Below are 19,462 nucleotides of genomic sequence, written 5' to 3'. Positions count from 1 at the left end.
TGCCTTAATCAATTTCTTAACTTGTTTTTTAATCAATTCCATTGCTTTATTTTCTTTTCATATGAAAGAAAGAAATAATCACTAATATATAGAAAATGATTTTTCTTCAATTTCTTTTTACGTACGTCCATCCATTTCTCTCTTAAAAGCAAAATCTTTCCCCCATCTACTTCTAAACTTTTCACAAATGTAGGTGGGGGAAAAAACTTTCAGAGTAGGTGGGTGGTTTGTAAGGCAGTTGAAAGTTTCTAAAATAGATTTGATGATAAATGATGAAAAATGGCTTCAACGGAGGAAATAAAATAATAAATAGATTTTTCTTCATGTTGTCGTTTTCGGCACTCTTCATTTTCCATAATATACATTTCCCACCTCAAACACCCCCGCAATGAGACCACACGCAAAAAATATGAGCAAAGGTTGAGAAACTTCATCACTTCCCACACCAATTGTCAGATTGCAAGAAAAATATGTGCGAATTTTCTTCGGGGAAATCATTAGCCATCCTCCGTAAAAGTGTAAGTTTGGAGAAACGTGACCATATACCCATTAAGTTAGTCCCTTTTTCATATCCACCCACCACACTCTTCTACGCCTCAAAAGGATCAAAAATTCTCGAGACTATGGCCTCTTCGCAAGGGGTCTCTTTGCCATGAATTTTGTATTATCCAAGAGCGTCGCCCCCAAACATTTTCACACGCATTTATTGCCCTGCCTTTTGGTTCGTTTTTATCTCACTGGCAGACGTGGAAGCCGTCGCATAAATAATCATCCCCCTTTTTCGCCTTCACTTCACCGCACACCCATTGCCGCATATAACCATTGAGTCCTTTTACACCAAGAGTAGATACGGCCTCAGACGTGCGGCTTCGACCTGCTCCAGATGCTCCAGAAGGCAGCACATCTGTCCAGTGGCTCTTTAAGAGGTGATTTGTGCGTGTTTGCCTCATTCGCACACCCCCACACACAAGTAATCCCAAGTGGGACCAAGTGGTGAAGATTCAACATTCAACCCTCGAACCCACCCACCAGATGAACTTATAAGGTTACCAAATTACCACATTATTGATCTTTGTCCATCAATAGAAGACTCCCCGTCCCCATCTGCTCTCTATATCAAGAATAATTAACTGAGCCATTCCTGATAGATACTGAGAGAGCCGGATTTCTGGCGTTGGGATGAGAAAGGGAGGGGAGGAGGAGATAGAAATAGAGAATACAAAAGCTAAAATCCTTAAAGTGCTTACTATCTATTTATGGAATGAGGAATATGTTGGAATAAATTTGCATTTTATTTGCAAAATTAATTCAAACGTTGAAATAGTAATTTAAATATTTTCTCACAGATATTTTATTCCGTTACTTTTCAAAAAATAAACCTCAATAGTCTGCAATTTTTTCTTAAAGAAAAATTATGTAATTGTTATTTAAAGAAATGTTTAAAAAAGATTTCCATCAAAATCTGGCCTCAATTTTTCATGTTAAACAATTTGAAAAGATTGTCGGTACATAAGGTAAAGAATCCACTTTTCACCGCATGTGTGGGTTGTGAGATTTTTCATCAAAGATCTTTTCATGTTCCTTACCTCGTAATACATTGACGACGTTCAAGAGAAAAGCCTCTGGGCTTTGGAATTCCTTCCTACCAAGTTCCCCGTTCTCTCAGTTTGTTGCAGATGCCCCCAAAGTAATACCATTTGAAAGTTTGACACAAATTGCTGGCATTTCTTGTGCCATCTCAAATCAGTGCAAGAAGTACTTTTATATGTATGTGTACATAGAGAGAAGTCTTGGGAAAAGAATCTGATTTAATTAGTTTGTTCTTCTCCCTTTTTTTTCGGAGTATTTTGTGCGTGATTTGGGAGGTCTATTTTTCCATGAGCAGCCCTCGAGAGAAAATTCACTATTTTTTCCTTCCACGTAAACCGGGAGTAATGGAGAAAGTTTGCTTTTGGTCCCACTTGTTTGCCAAACTGCACAACTTTCTAATGAAGCACATTTGCAGGGATATTTGGAAAAGCTGACGGATTGAACGCGAAAAGTACGCACGAGAACGATTGAAACCTATATGAAGAAATCCATCCTTGGCATTTCCACGTTGGGATAGCACTGAGGCAATGTTTTTGTCTCACAGAATCTCTTTACTTGGAAAATCCCCTCATTTTGGAAATTTGCCGGAAAAGCGGCCGTGTGAGCAGGAAGAGGCGCCTTCCCCAGCATTGAAAGCTTAAAGCTCTTTCTCTCGCTCTCATATTGTATGTGAGTAGTACAGAGAGACAGAGACAAAGCGAAAAGGTGAGAGAGTGAATGAGAAATATACTTCCGGATGGGACAGCTTTACCACTCATGTCCGTAAATGTGAATGAACATCCGAGGGTGGTTCTTCTCAACCCCTTCCCCAATTTTTGGCATATATGTATATAGCAAGTTCAGTGTGGTATTTATTGCGGGGATTATGCGTCCTCCAAGAGGACAATCCATCGGTTCACAGTCACAATGGATTACAGAATAATGGGGATTGTTTTGCGGGGGGTGAAAGCCCCTGTGGGATAGGCTGTCAAGTATGGCCATATGGCATGGAAGACTTATGGAGTGTTGCACTTTCGTGATTAATTTTGGCGGGAAATTACCTCATTGTCCGCCCCAATTGCTCTCTTGGCGTACAATAATTCGCATTAATGAGCTTGAATGGGAATTCCAAGTACATACACACACTCCAAGAGCATACTAGAAATATTCCAAAGAGCCTTCAGTTTAATCTGGATGATTTCCATAGCGAGGAATGTTTGGAATTAATTGGTTTGTAAGTGGTTTAATATCAATGCTATAAGTGAGATCAAAAGAGCATTTATGATCTCAATAATAAATTCACAGAATAACCCGGCGTCTCCACTGCAATTTTTTTAGTAAAATATATAGGTAGTTTAACAAAAGCATTAGTCAAATGTTCCTCCTTCTTCTTTGCTTATTCATTCTATACATCAATTTTATTTCATAGAATAATACCTATTCGTGCATGTATGTAAATAATACTCACAAACTCTACAAATAATTTCCTATTTTAGTTACTTCCTCCTCCAATGAAATAATTTCCAATGAAAAGTAGTACTTAAGGAGCAATTGTGCTTTACCCTCCTCACTAATATTTTCCTATTTTGTTCAAAAGTTTTCCTCGTGCAAGTATCAATTACTCTTTATGGATATTGCTTCTTAGCCGTTGTGGATAATTAAATTCATGACTCTCTCTCTCTCAGTATAACTGCAGCCAATAAATTTACTCTCATTGAGTTGAAGTTGTTCTTCTTTTTTCTCTTTGTTTTGTTCAAAGAAATTAAAAGAACAAGAACAAATTGCACTTGCTAAAGAATCTGAATGTACATGGGAATGTTGGAGAACAAAAAAAGTTAAAGATTATTAATTAAAATGTGAAACACTAGAAGGATTTACAAATTGATTTTCTTCTCTCCTCTCTTTCCATGTGGAGTTTTGGATGTTTATGACCCAAATGTTTGTGACCCATACCTCTCACTTATTTACCCATAAAACATAAAAGCTTTTGGGTGCTGATGATGCAAAAGCTCTTTATGTTATATAATCTTAAGCTCTCATATGTTTATGTGTATGTAAATATAGACAAGTCTTATAAATTGGCCTCTTTCACTCCCGGAGAGTGCCATTTATTTAGTGGCAAATTAAATCATGCAGACGATTGGATGCCTTTTGGGGTGCAATGTGAAAAGGGGTCCGTGTGTGAATAGCACAATCATTCATATCACATTAAGTTGTACGACCAACTGAAGGCCACCACTCTGTGTAGTAGAGAAGAGTTAGGTACCCTCGTCCCATCTGATGCATTTCCAAGAACATTCAGGAGTAGCAATGTCAAATGGAATAGCTTTTAGTAATTCCTTTCTACATGGAAATGCACTCGAAGAAATATTTCAGAGATTTCATTTACATTTTGAAAAAAAAACTCTCTCAAAGAACTTTAACAAAAAAAAAAGTAAAATGATTTTTTAACCAACTAAATTATTTTTGTTTAAATACATTTAGAACAGTTTTAAAGAACATTTTCTTTCAATAATTTCTCTACCCCTAAGTGGTAAATTTGCCATACAATAGCTGTAAGGATTTTCTCCTGATCCACAACAGCTTATTGTATTGTATATAGCAGATGTAGTTCCAATGAAAATTGAACAATGCTCAAATTTGAGGTAAAGTGCAATGCATATACGGAGAGGTATATTACTCTTGTGGTATTTAGCAATTTCAATTGAGTATTCTCTATTCAGAAATCATGGCTAAATGGAAAATCTGCTCAACTATTCCCTTGGATGCCCCCAAAATTGCAATAGAGAAGTATTTGACAAATTTTCTGCAATTTCATATACACAACGTTCTAATACCTTCCAACCTCAGCAATGTTTATTAATTAATGCAGACAAAATCCCAAATATGAATTGCAGAACAATTTAGAAAATTGGGAAGGAAACAGAGCTAAAATCTACCTGATCAATCCTCAATACTGCATTATATAATTTTGAAAAAAAAAATGACAAAAAATCTTTTTTAACAGTTTAATTATTTATTTCAATTCATTGGTTAATTTCAAGATTTTTTTTTTGCTAAAATAGTTCTAATATTTAAGATTTAAATAATATTTTTAAAGAAAAATCATTGGGTGAGCTATCCTCCGTTACTTCTTCGGAGAATTCTCAGCTCGATTTTGGTGCTTCATTGCTTCTTCAGGTGTCGCCTCAACTATATTTTGCCTCTCACGGTGCTTTTCCTGTGCCACTCTGTAGCATCCCAAGCACACAGATCCCCCCTAATTAAGAAAAAAATTCAATAAATTCTGCAATTTGAAAAATTAACAGCAAAACTTACATCATACTCCTCAAAAATTATGAACAGCGCTCTTCGAAGATTTGAATTTGACTTTTCCAACACTTTTTCCAGCGTATTGCAGATTGAGCATGCAATTGGAGTTAGTGATATTTCCGACATCCTGATTTTTCTTCTTTATTTCTTTCTTTCTTTCTCCAAATTCCACTAACTTTTTCTGTTGTTTTTTTTTTTTTCAACGAAGCGCTCACTTTGTAATTCGTCGCGATTATATATGCAACAACAACCGATCGAATTAGTTTCCGGTATTGTTTCGGTTTTCTTCTTTAATTTTTTCTTATTATTTCAATGAGATTCTAGGATTCACAGCATATCTTCAAAATACCTGGCAAATCAGCCAAAATATAGTAAGTTTATCCTTCGCTACCCGACAGACGTTTCATTGAGCTTTCATAAAGCTTCCCAAAATATATATAACTTACATAATGTCTTAGCTATGATCATTTTCTTGCCACCAAAATCAATCACTGCCCTTATCAATTGAATATTACGATGCTTCTATATATGGAGCACACATAAGAAAATTGTGTCATTGATATTAGAAATCGAAGCGATAACGTTGCTTCTTCTTTTCTATTAACCAAAAGCCACCATACCATAATTTTCCGATGAGTGACATTCTCTATGGCTTTCACCACGCAATATTTACAGCATTCTTACTTTTTTTTTTACCCTCCCTCGGGGAGATATTGAATGAATTACGCGTCAACACGGCGTATTGGGCGTTGATACAGTGGCGGAAATTACAACTGACACGCGAAAAAATTCTCAATTTAGCTAAATTTATGTTTTTACTGCAAAAAAGAATCACAACTTCTTGTCCATCTTCCTAAGCGCAAGTGAGCCTAAGAAATTATTTCGGAGAATATGAATTTACAGAAAAAATCATGGATCTTACATTTTTTCCCTTCACTGTTTTTCTCTTTCCTAAAATGACACATTAAAAGCTCACACCATCGAATTATTAAGGTTTAATATGAAATTTTATGACAAAATCACTCAAGTACCCGTTTATTGTTTAATTTGATTTATTGGTTATTTGCAAAATTAGATATTTCTTTCTCAAAGAGTAATTTCTGTGGGTTGGGTAATTCTATACTAAAATGTATGTTATATAGGAGAAAAAGCTCCCCTCTATATGTGGGGGATATGTGTTATTAAATTACGAGCTTTTTACTATGAATATTTTATACCACAAAGCTATATGGAAAAGAGCCTTTGTAGGCCATAAAATTTTTTCCCTTCATGCACTGAAAGTAATGGACTTACTACATACATTTCGCCCCTAACTTATTCATCTTGCCCTTTTTCTGGATTTACCACATATACATATATACAGATGTAATCCAATGGTCCTCTATAAGCTATAAATATTATTATCCCTAATCTTTTTTTGTATTATTGAGTCTGGAATATTGGGATACTATTCCCTTTTTTCTGCTGACTAAAGAGAGCTTCTTCAAGGAAGAAAGCTCTCTGGAGCAACATTTCATTTGGCGTGGATAGTCGTGTTTGTGTGATGGCTCGTGCCAGGAAGCTATTGAAGCGAACTAAAAAGGGGTGGTTATTGATGAATTGAAGAGTGCACGCGAATACCCATCCCCATTGAGATGAGAAAGATGAATTCACGTGCTGGGATTTTGCAATATTTGATGCTTTTCCGAAAATATTTATAAGACGTTTAAATTCATTTTACAGCATTCTCCGGGCTGCATCGATAACAATTTTTCCTGTCTCATGGGTGGAAAAATGAGCACATAAGATGATTTTCCTTTTGCTTCGGGCAGACTAGAAAGTATAGTAGAGATGTACACACACACACATACACATGGCTGTACACAAAAGTGCAAGAGAAGACCCCTTGGGGGAGCTTTCTCATTCTCCTGAGTGTGTTCATGCAAGCATTTTCTCTGAAATTTACTTCCACATCTTCCCGCCCTTCAACCAGAACCATCGCCATGTCGTATATTTTAGACGAAAAAGCCTGGGTCGAGTATCCTGGAAAAATGTGCAACCAGAGAGAGAGAGGGAGAGCCCCATGATAAAAACACACCATCTCTATATAAAGGTTCAATTTCCAAGATGGGAAGAAAGAAAAAGACATGTCACGTTTCAAATAGTCGAATGGGTAGTAAAATGAGGAAAATATGTGTCCATTTGGCGGCTCGGGGGGGGGGGGGAGGAAGGAGTCAAATGGGGGTTGCATCGTGTAATCGAAGAAAATCCATTTGATATAGAGTTGGAATTTAATTTACATTTTCTCACCTTCTTTGTCCAATAGCGCTCTAGCAAGAGAGAGCTTCTTTTCAATCTCATGCGACACCCTTCTTTTTTCCTTCTTTTCTTTGCCCACGCCGCGTTCTTCCTCAATCCCAAACAATGTGAAACTATTTGACTGAAATGTATTGCAAATTTAATTTCAATTGCTCAGCGAAACCATCCACACCTTCTCTCCCCACCTTTTCTTGCTGACACCTGGTGAATGATTTTATCAGAAAAGTTCCAATTAAATTCCCACTTCAGGTAATATGTTTTTTGTTCTTCTATATCCCCCAAATTGAAGAGAAAATCACCATTATTTGATGCTATTACCAAAAGCTCTCGTTGAGGAGACTTTCCAATTGGAAGAGTGTTTTTGTGCCAAGAAAAGGTATCAAGAGGATTCGATTTTTTTTGGAAGGGGGTTGGTCTGGAGAGAAAATACATAATAGAAAAACAATATAATCTTCCCCAATTGATAAAGTTTTGTGTATATCCTTTTAGAAAATTATCATTTACTTAAGAATAATAATTTGCAGTAAAATAAAATTAAGCCAAGATTTTTTTCTTTGTAGTACAGGGGTTGAGTAATAATTTTCGAGGTAAATCTTTTGGTCGTTTTAAAGTAAAACTAATTTTCTGGAAATGTAAAAAAATCCAAAATAATTTATCTTCCCATAAAAAGAATTCTTTTGGTAGAGAAAAAAAATCTTTGTGTGTGTACACCACAGCAAAGTATTCCAACAACATACACCCCCTATATTGTGGCAAAATGATACGAATCCCTGGCAGTATTCCCACCGCCGCAGATTCTCTTGTGTGGACTGGTAATTAGATTTTGGCAGTGTTGATGAAGAGGAGGCACACAACTGCCAAACTGTTGCTATGGTTTTGAGGAGTTTCGAAATTTTCAACGGAGGGAGTTTGGTTTGGCCACCCATCCTCCACCCGGCGCCCCCATTGACGCGCAACAATAATTTTGTCTGGAAGGCCGTGTGGATGGGAGTATGATGATAATTTGTAATAATCAAGACGTATTATTGTGCTCACTTTCCCAGCCTTTCACCCAGAAGAGACTACGCCGGGGCCACAAGTGCTGAAGCGAGTGAATTTGATGGAATCAAAAGTTTTAAGGGAACCCCACTTTCAAATAACTCTGCTGCGACATAACATGCAGGAGGCATTGTCAAAATAGATTGGCGGAAATTAATCAGTGTGAGGGTAAGGATAGGGGGCGGGGGTGGCAATACATCCTTCATCCTCACTGTGTCTCTCCCCATCCATGCTGTTGTTAACATTTTGCTGATGAAAAGACAATGTAAATGAATGTCTATTTTATGTATATAATTAACCCCGTGGTGGGCAAAAAAAATCCCAAACTTTTCAATTTTTCGCGTCTACAGGGATTTATTTGTTTATACATTTTCTCCCTTCGGGTGGGCAGGTGAGAAACCCTCGCCCAATGTGAGGAATAAATTTTCGAGGTGAAAGTTTGCAATGACACACTAAAGTGCCACGGAGTCTCCCCATGGTGTCCAAAACTTTAAGTTTGTGGATTGTTTTCGGTGTCTTTTGCGAGTACAACATTAATTTATTTTGCGGCACGGAGTTCACCCCCAAGAAGGGTGTTTTGTTAACACTTCTCACCTGAGTTTATACGTAAAGGAGGTGGGTTTTCCTCTTTGGGGAAATGTCTGAACATACACACACACACACACACACAAGAAAATCATTTGGGGACCTTCATTCCCTCTAGGGAGGTCTTCCCTCTGGTACCTTTTCTCGGTAATTAAAATAATAATTTTGGTGCTTTTTCCATGTAAGGTACACAAAGTGGCTGGCACAGTACAACACACCACCTATTGTGCCGAGAAAACAATGTGGATTTCGCTATATGCTTGAATATTTTACAATGTCTCATGAGGATTTTCTTTTAAATAATTTTTTCTTTACTATTTTTTTTTAATTAAAACTCTTTAGCTTTAAGCTCTGAAAAATAAATTGAAAGCTTCACAATATAACTTTGAATTTTTCCCAATTAAATTATTTTTTGTCATCTTAAAAGTGGCAGAAAATCATCCCTATTTCACTTAACAAAAATACTTTTATTTATTTTTTTTTTCAAAGAATGAAATGAAAACATTTAATACTTCATTACTAAAGTACGTATCATCCATTGATATGCCATGGAGTTCAAGCTAAATTTCTCATGGGGCATACAAGAGTTGTTAGGGAATATTTTGCTGTGACTTCCTTGCGAAATTTGTGTATCAATTTTGTTGTGAGAAAATTCATGAGGGGTCTCTGGGGAACTATTTAGCGTAATTGTACAAAATTGCCCTGTCCCAAGGATATCCCCCCGGCACTCTCAATTTATTGATAAACACCAGAGTTGTATGTGAGCAAATGTTGGGCGAGTAAGACACCAAACTCCACCCATCTAATTTTCTATCTTTAGCAGCATATAAACTCAATTAATTTTCAAATAATCTAAGGACATTTAGTGTCTATACCCTCTCTCGGCGATGTCTTTGCGAGATTATTTATCAGTGAGACCAGGAGAAGTGGTTGTGTGTGTACCCCTGGAGGCACACTGATGAATGACTTGGGGCACGAGGGCGGAAGTTGACTGCTAGCTGGGGTATGTCATCTACCAGACTGTGTCTATCTCATCATGTTTAGTGTAGTGTTAAACAACCAACTATTAATTATTAAATCCCTTTGTCAGCCCGATGCACTCAGATTATCCATCATTGACCATAAGAGCTTCATCATTTATTTTCTTGTGGTTGAGCTTTTGGCTCTTTCTATACGTATACCCAAAGGAATATCCCACCACCATCGTCCGAACTATGTGAAATATGTTCCAAAAAAAAATCTCTTGAAGGAAATTGCCCGTAATCTCTCTTCCATAGCATTTCCCTGGGATTTTGTGTGATGCATACACTGTGCAAGGAAATTACCTCGCATCCAGGTGATTCCCCGTGTGCAAGATGACCAAGCTGTGCAGAGAAATATTCCCGCACTCTACAATCTTTCTGGAACATTTCACAAACCACTTCGGGAATATCTTCGGGCACAAGACATTCCTCCCCCTTTTGGAGGTTGTGTAATCTTCTGTCTGCTCCCTCTGTCATCTTTATTCCAATCGCTGTGGTAAGTATTTTATGTGTATATACATTTATACAAAATGCCACTCTCCAAAAGCATTAAATGAATGTAAAACAACTAATCTCCTTTTGCGATTTTGTTGCCCTGAATGGATGGGACAGGAAATAAAGGAGAGACAGTGTGTTTCACACAGAATTTCTTCAATTTAATGTACTTCTCTATACACTATACAGACATTCTTGGTTGTTGAAATGTATTACCCAAGTAGCACCATTCTGGCTATTTATGTAGGTAATTTAGTTACTGATAATATGACTTTTCTTCCAAATGATTTAATTGGATGTACTATTTATTTCTTTTATTTTAAACACTAGAAAATAAAAAATAATTTCATTATTTTTATCTCAATAATTAAAAAAAAAGAAATCAATATTCTGTAATGAAGTTTTTAGTTAATAAAAGTTTATAAAAGCTTAAAACTTTTAAAATTTAAACTTAATCTTAATTCTTTTTTCAAAATCATCTAGATCATTCAAAACCCAAATTTATCTGTAAAAATGCTCCCCTTGGGTACACCACATTCTCTTGAGAGACTTAGGGCACACAAAAAAGGCAAAGAACGGAAGAATGGTTAATTAAAACACAAGAGATCTTTGTCACTGCTTTTCTTCTCGTATGCCCACGACAGAGATAAATTATTCTGCTGTGAGTTGAGAGAATTTTGTCGACATTCTCGCAAGAAAATCTCTGCTACGCTTACCCACCAACACCCCCACCCACATTTATCTATATATACATATAAACAAAAGGGAAAAAAAGTCCGTAATTCAGCTATTTGTTGAATTTTCTTTGATGCCTTAATAGACTCCTATACCTACTATACGAAAAGCTTATGGGAATTTCTTCTTCATTTGGCGGTGAGTGTTGATTTTTTCAAGGGTAGGGGGAGGAGGTAAAAGAAACCACCCCCCATGCAAAGAGAGAATAAGAGAGAGTGGGAAATTGACAAATATTTCCCGCTAAGCTTTCCCCGCTACCCTGTGGGACTATGAAGAGCTATTACATGATGAATTTTCTCAACCCCAAAAGAGACAATTCACTTCAACAAGTTGCCAGTTTTGCTTCTTCGCTATCATGTGCTAAAGAAGTATCTGTGCTGAGACGCCCCATCCTCTAAATGGGAAACCCCACAGTGGTTGAGAGACAAAAATCTTCTGCACGTCTTCCGTGGTATGATGGTGTAATTATTTTTGAGTGCGCATGAAGAACAATTTTGGACAATCTCATTAGTATTTTTTATTTTTGCAAATTGTCCGTGCGTGCTGGCTGGTGTACTTCTTGCCAATGGCACTTATCTTACTTCTTACAAATATCTACAATAATTCCAAAAAGGGGTTCATCACGAAATTGGTGTGGATTTTCAGCTGTGAAATCTTTTTTTGAGATTCGACTTTCTTCGGAAAAAAATCTTTTTCTTAAAACTTCTTTTAGTATATTTATATGTATTTCTTAAGAGGGTATGAAAGATGTTTAAGACGAAAGGGAAAAAAGCTCTTCTTATCTATTCCTACTATTACACAATACGTAAATTGAAGACGCTATTTGAAAGCTCATAAAAATTCATGCTTGACATGTGATTTCCACCATTGTGTTACATAAATGACAACAAAGAACAACAATGATAAAAACAATTATTTAAAATAAAACCTTGTCCTATTTTCCACTATGAAAAATTGATAAAATATTTTCAGTAAAATGAATATTTGCTTAAAAAATAAATGTACTATATGTGGGCGAGAGAGAAAAAAACTATCCAACACAATGGCTTTTAATGACCAAACCGGGCAACAGAGAGGAAATCCAAATTATATTCCAACTGCACAAAATCGCACTCTTGAAATTAATAAATTGTTCAAAAAAAAACACACACACACCCTGTGGCTTACCCCACATTTTCAACCATCCCCCAACATTCATTCCGAGTCAACACCATCTGCAGTGTTTTTGAATGAGCGACAACCAAAAGGGGTGCAGCAGCAGACCCAACAAATTTGGGGTTTGATTTCACGATGTGTGTTTATGGTGGCACTTTTTTTTTAGCTCCAATCAATTCGCCACACAGCCCCCGTTCTGGCGCTAAATGGTTTATCAATTAGTTATGGTTTTTTCGGTTATACGGAGACCATGGGGAAGGGGTGAATGTACATAAAAAAAACACCCCCCGTGTTAATTTATTCGATTTCATCAGTGAATTTAACGAAATATTATTCTAAATTGAAGCAAAAATTCGATTTATTCGAAATCTAATTTGTGACAACTATTTTGTACAGAAAACTTTATAAAAAAATATATTTTTTGTAGGTACTTTAGTTTTCATTTAGCAAATTTACACAGTTTGAACTATTCCTTTGCATATATTGTAGTTCTTTTGAGGGAAGCATTCCAAGAATTTCTTTGGCAGTAAACTATAAACTATTTTTAGAGACATTCCTCCTTTAATTCAGGCGCATATTTTGCCCGGAAGTTCATGGAAATTCCACGGAAAATTTATCCCTCCACCCTTTTTTGAAATAAATTCCATCCCCAATGATGCTGCTCATGGCCATCTCGGGGAAATTTCTCACATCACGAATGAAGTATTTTGTGTGAGAAAATTATCAAGCACAGCGCTATGAATACCGTAGTTGTGCGAAAACTAAAAGGTTCGGGAGGGTGGGGGTGTGGGGAGGAGAATATTGTGATGCAAATAAATATGCAACAACTCATTTCATCATTGTCTCGAGGAATGCTTGTGAGGGTGATATGGTGTGAGGCTATAGCTGCCATAGTCAACCCTAAAAGTCACCCCAAGTTTTCTCTCGAGGTGTGTGTGTGACGGATGGTTGGATTGGGTGTGGGATGATCCTCCACGAGAGTGACACAAAACATACGTCAACATCTCGGGAGCAACTTTCTCCAGCATCACACGGTGGTGAATGGCAGTGAGGGGGGGTGGTATTCGTGGTGCTACGAGAGAATCATGAATTGAAATTAATATTCTGTACAAATTCAGAATGGAACAATATCCCTCCCCCAACTCTCCAAGAGAGACTCTTACGGAACGTGGGGGTGGATTTACTGTTGAGAAACACACTTCCTGATTCCGAGAGACACAACAGTATGAATGTTGCCAATGTAGCTGAGGAATGGAGTGCGGGGAGACAAAGTGCCAAAGAGTCTGCTAGAGTTGCGATTGGGAACGCAGATGATGAGTTTTGAGGGTGCATTAATAACTTTCTTGTCGTCCCAATCCCACTGCGCGCTTCTCTTTTGTCCCACTGAGGATTTGTTTCGGAAATAATTAAAATACATTCAAATGAAAAATACTTTCTCTTCTGGGAGTAGGTAGGATACATACATATGTACATAATTTTGCAACAATTGAAAAACGAAAATGCAAAATTGTAACATATTTTCTCTTTAAAAAGATCTCGAATTTTTAAAAGAATAAATTGTAAATTATGGGGTAGATTCTGAGAAAAATCTTTTCATTTCTTAAAATTCGTCGGTTGTAAGATTTTTGGTATTCTGGGAAAAATTTTGTAAGATTTTGACATTTTATTTCTTTCTTTAATCGGAATTTTAAAGGAAAAATACTCTTCCAGGCTTCTTCAGAGATCTTTCAGACTATTTTCCTGAACAAGAAATTCTTTATTTTTTAATAGAACGACAATAGAACGATTTAAGAACATCCTCTGTCAAAATCTTACAACAACTTGTTCGAAAAGAAAAGATTTTTATTAGAATCTATCCGTTTATAACAGATTTTTTTTTGTAAATATGATTACAAAATATAAATGTTGAAAAGAAATCCCTCCTAAATAGATATCAACACCCATTTGATGATGACACATCATTTATTTAATATGTCACAGCACCCGAACCATCTGGTGTGGGGGAGGGAAATTCATTTGCCGGGCCCATTTAATAAATAATGCATTGGATTAGAGTTTAGCACGATATGAGCGAGGTGGAGGCGGTGTATAAACACATCAATTAATAGAACTGATATGATACATACATACATACATATGCTTAATATTAAACACGGCATTTTAACGAATAGAACGCGTATGGAAATGACAAAGTTGAATTTCGGCCGCATTTCCTTCATTTGGACAAACGATGGGAGTACAATTTTAATAAACATATCGCATCGAAAGGGCGGAGGGGGATGAAAATTTAATTAATCCCCCTCGTATGAATTATTAAACACACACTGTACATCCACCATTCTTCGGATGCATTGAAAATCCATATAAACTTCCAATATAATATTGATTTGAAAACTATTAGATGGAGTTATTTGGGGAATGTCCATTCAACCCCCATCCCTCCCCCTTTCTATTTGTCTCACATCCATTGAGGGGTGGTATAGAAGGGAAATTGAAAAACTTTCCCCAAATAGTCTAAACTATTCATTCATTTCCATGCGAGAATATTGTGTGTGTAAATGCTGTAAATTGGTGTTGGACTTTATGGACACAATTAAAAGAACTATTCATGGAGTATGCCAAAAATTTCAAACTAAAATAAATTTTTAAGTTTACTTGCCCAACCCTTCCTCACTATTTGTTACATTTATTTCAATTTCACACAAAAATTGCACGCTCTTCCCTTCACATTGAGTTTCATATTGAATTTTTGACACGTAATAATGTACAAAGAAAACTTTCTCCATTAAAATGATTTTAATGGAGTTTCTATCAATCTGTTTGAGTGATCTTCTTCTTGGTTATAAATGGAAATAAAAGAAAAACTTCATTGTGCAAAGATTGTCTTGCATGCCCGCGTGAAAAGCCTCATGGGTGAGAAAAACTAATAAAACTGATGCTAAAAAGAAGGCAAAAGAGCGACGAAGAATTGTATTTGAAATTGAGAAGCTGCTCGGGGCGTTTTTTTTGAGAAATTCCGCTTTGAAGTTTTGTCTCTCAAAGTTTTCTGATGGGAAGAATTTAAGAAGAGGCTTCCAAGTGTTGCATTGGTGGTGCATTAAATAAATTCAAGATTTAATAGGGATTATTTACTTTACTTAAAGTTCGTTTATTAACTTTTTACATGCAAATCCTTCAAGCTATTTAGTGTATGTGTGTATGTGAGTGAATATCATGAGTGCCAAGAACTGATAAAATTGCATGAGAGAAGAGCACCATGATTGGGGGGTAATTGCACAAGGAAAGCCCCCTCAATGGGATGACCAAATAGTGCATGTATGCCAAGCAGCTGAAAGCTTTTGCAAAACTATGCAAATATCCAATAAAATTTCATTAAATTTTGCTGAGAGGAAGAAAAATGTCTGACGGTGGGAAATGGGGTGAAGAGACTGCCAATATTTGATAAATAGGAATTTATTCTGGGCGAAGGAAGAGGTACAAAAAAAAACGACGAGTAGAGCTTTAAAGTTTCCAAGCGCCTCCGAAAAAAGTTTTCCTCCCTATGGAGTTCAACGGTGGGTGGTGGCTCTTTTTTTTCATTCACTCCCACCGCATGAGCATTAAATGAGAAGATAATACAGAAAGAACGCTCGCCTTCCTTCCTGTCGATTTTATACACTTTGCGACAATTTTTTTTTAATTTTTGCTAAAAAGTTATCACGAAAATTTATTATTTGCTTTTTTTTTTCAAGTAGAATTCTTTTGATGAAATTATAATAAATATAAGATTTTTATGAGATTTCGTTCAATTTGATTCTTCTTCTTAGTCAAATTCTTTTAGACCTGATGATGGGTATAAACCAAAATGGAAATATTTTAATTTTTTTTTGAGTTGTGTGAGTATTTAATACATTTTATCTTGTATATTCACGCGATAATTCTTATAAGTTTTATGACAATTTTAATTAATTTATCTCAATATAATCTCACGATAAAAAAATATGTTGACCAGTGTTATCAACTACATACTCTATGTAGAATGGGATGGAGGAAAAAAGAGGAGCCACCGGAAAGATTCGATAAACTTTTCACACTGTCGAAGAGCATTTCGCATCAGTGAGCCTTTTTAGGCGGGTGGTGCGATAACAGCACACTGCTGTACGATTAAACAAAAAAAAGCTGCGAGATTGGCAGAAAAGTATAAAATAATTACATGCAATTTAGAACATCTCTCCCTGTGGTTTTTGGCGATGAACGCTTCTTTCGGAACTCTCTGGTGTTTGTGTGGTGTGGTATGCTGTTCAATCACTCTACTATTATCACTTGAAATTTATCACTGAACCAGAAAGCATCCAGAGTGGCCGTAAAAAAGCACATTTCACGAAGGGAGGGAGGGAGGCAAAAATTCAATCACCCCACCCGCACTTAATCGCGCGATTTATCGCAACTCCGCCGAGAACAATTCAACCAGTTGAGCTCTTTCACACTGCACTTCCGCGCGCCCAACCCCTCGCCTAGCGTGGGAAAGGATACGGAGGTTACTTTACGACACCAATTGTCAGGGTGTAGTGGCTCTCCCGATTCACCCTCCAATGAGAATTTAATGCCTTTTTCCTCGCACACAAAAAGTTCCTCTTTAGAACCGAAATACCATTTCACAGAGCGATTTTCTTCATACAATGAATGCTATCGAGCAGAGATTTTCCGTCCATTCACATTGGAGTCACATTGAGTACTGACATGACGAGACTTTGGGGTGAAAGCAAGGCATTTCCCGCCGAGGGGTGTCTCTTTGTGCGAAAGAGAACACTCGAGGGTGACTTTACACAACCCCTCACAATTGGGTGGGAAAGCATGGTCATGTGCTTGCATCCACGAGAGAGCTTTTCCATATGGTGGGGAGCTTTCTGTGAGTGAACCAGATAGCTTTCAGCCAGCTCATTTCTGAACTTTAATTGATATTGATTGCAGGCAAATTAGGTAATTTACTGATCATAAGTCACTTGTTTATAATGCTCGGTCAAAATTTATTATACTACAACCATCTGTGCGGTTTTTTGCTCTGTTTAGTACAGATTATTTGTAGATTTATTTATTTGTATCCAAATAAATATTAATTAAATATTTTTTTTTTAATTATCTTTACATTCAATCATTAATTTATTAAAGAGAAATTGAATTTTCATTTTTTTTAGAATTCTTAAGTTCTAATCCTAAAAGTTCTTCTTAACAAAAGAGTTAATGAACACAACATTTATCCCTTCGTTTATTGAAAAGTTCTAAATGATTTCTTTTGACTTCCTTTATATCCTGTCAATATTTCGATTTAGCTTTCACCCACACACAAAAAAATCAATAGAAAATAAACAGCTCAATGTGTAAATATTACATAAATATATGTATATTATGTGGAATCCACAACGGCATAAAAGAGCAACATGTGAACGAAAAAAACTTCGTCACATCAAATAAAATTCAAACGAATTCCTCAAGTTGACTCCCTCACCATGTCAAATGTCAGATTAAAATTTATTCATTTCCGTTTCCCAAAAAAGATTCACCCCCATTTCAATGCTCTGTGTGTGTAAGAGCCTGAGGGGGATGGGGATGATATTTAAGGAACCCCAAAAACAGGAGATTTTCCACAAAGTCACTCCGAGCACTTTGTGTGAGAGAGAGTGAAGGAAGAAAATAAATTGGAGGTTGAGGAATAAATCCAAAAAATAGCTTTAACCTTTCTTGCAGTCATTTTGACTACGTAAGCTTATTTTAAACCTCTGTGAGTTCATGTTTAAATACTTTTTTGTACAGATTCTACTAAAAGAGATCTAATGCAATATTTTTCAATTAATAAATCCTAATGATTAAAATATCATTGAATTATTATGCTTTTGACTTAGATTCTCCTTCCTTGTTGTGGAAAATATGTAGGTATGTATATGTAAATCAACGTTTTACATTTCAACCACAAAAATTCAACCACAAGCAATGGCATCTTTGAGAAATTCACTGTGTGGGCTTTAAATTCCATCTTACAGAGATTCTTTTTAATTAAAAATTTAACGAAAAGAGCATCTCGTGGCATACAGAAAAGCAGGGCAAAAAGAAGAGCTTTACCAAGGATAGAAGAAAGTTGCAAAGTTTCCGCGAGTTTACCAAATAGAATTGTATGTGTGGTATCTCTTTTTTTTTTGTAAGCTCATGGTGCTTCATTGAAGCACTGGAATGTTGATGGGCACTCCAGAGAAGTTTCTGAAGGAGAGAGCTGCCCGCGTTCTCATTTTTTTTGTTCTTTTCACTGTTACTGAGCAATGCACATTACATAGGGCGTATTCTCGCAGTAGCGCCTTGGGCAAAAATGGCAAAGGACTCCCAATTCTACCACAAAGTTGTGTATGCAGCAATTCAACTTTTACTTTGTAATGTGTGGCGAAAAGGGATTTTCTTTTGGGTGGGTGAAAATGCGGAAATGCGCGTCCACAAGTGAGCTCTCGCAGCGTGGGAGAGAATGGAAGTCTCGTTAAAAAATGCCATTGGGCATTTACATTTTCAACTCTATATGCGCGCCATTTACAATAACGCAAAAGCTTTTTGGGGAAAATTTTCTCGTGCGCGCTTTTTTCCAGGAAATGGAATTTTTTTTTGTCTTTCAAGAATTTAATCCTGTAAATGATTATATTCCCATTTCTTGTGCAAGACAAAAAAAAACTGATGAAGAGTGCTGGGATAATTTTCATAGAGACTCAATTTAATGGAAGAAGAAAGACAAATAGGCGTTAGTTTTTTTTAAATCATCATACGCTGGTGAAAAGTCTCTTAATTTCTTTTAAAAAAAAGCATTTTTTATTCAAAATATTTCTCAAACATTCAGAGAATTTTTGTTGCATCAAATTAAGTATTTGTTAAGTAAACTTTAACTCGCTTCCAAACCCTTAAGAAAAAAAATCCAATCTGCTAGAAAAAAAAACTCTTAAGTTCTTTTCTATGTCACCAACCACAGAAAACTTTTCAAATCTTTTTTTTTGTCTTTTTTTTGGCAAAACGAAAGACATTTAAAAGGTGAGAAAGTAAAATGTGTCGGTGTGGGTGGGAAAATAAGTTTCCAATTTCTAAAATATATGTCTTCTTCTTCCGTCCTTCGACATCTCACTTTATTCCTTTTTTCTTGCACTAGTTTGTGTTGTCTCTCAGGTGAGAGAAACTCCTGCATTGTGATCTTTGGTGACTTTTTGCCCTATGCCCTCAAAGCAATTTTGAAGGTGGATAAGTGAACA

At 36.3% G+C, this 19,462-nt stretch overlaps 1 protein-coding gene across 3 annotated transcripts in view; it reads right to left on the bottom strand.

The window, feature by feature from the left end:
• Positions 1 to 16,925, bottom strand: part of LOC129788538 (lachesin-like) — a 45,315-nt gene extending 28,390 nt beyond the window's left edge. For 2 of the 3 annotated variants that reach the window (XM_055824704.1, XM_055824707.1), the window contains exon 1: positions 16,402 to 16,925. The gene's annotated coding sequence lies outside the window, so the exon portion shown is untranslated. Of the gene's footprint in view, positions 1 to 1,586; positions 2,112 to 16,401 lie in introns of those variants that run through there. The other variant, XM_055824706.1, reaches the window with a different exon arrangement.
• Positions 16,926 to 19,462: the final 2,537 nt, after the last annotated feature.

This window comes from Lutzomyia longipalpis, chromosome 2 (assembly GCF_024334085.1).
Source record: "Lutzomyia longipalpis isolate SR_M1_2022 chromosome 2, ASM2433408v1".
Lineage (NCBI taxonomy): Eukaryota > Metazoa > Arthropoda > Insecta > Diptera > Psychodidae > Lutzomyia > Lutzomyia longipalpis.
The sequence above is the reverse complement of the archived record's forward strand: the minus strand, read 5'-3'. Positions and strand labels throughout refer to the sequence as shown.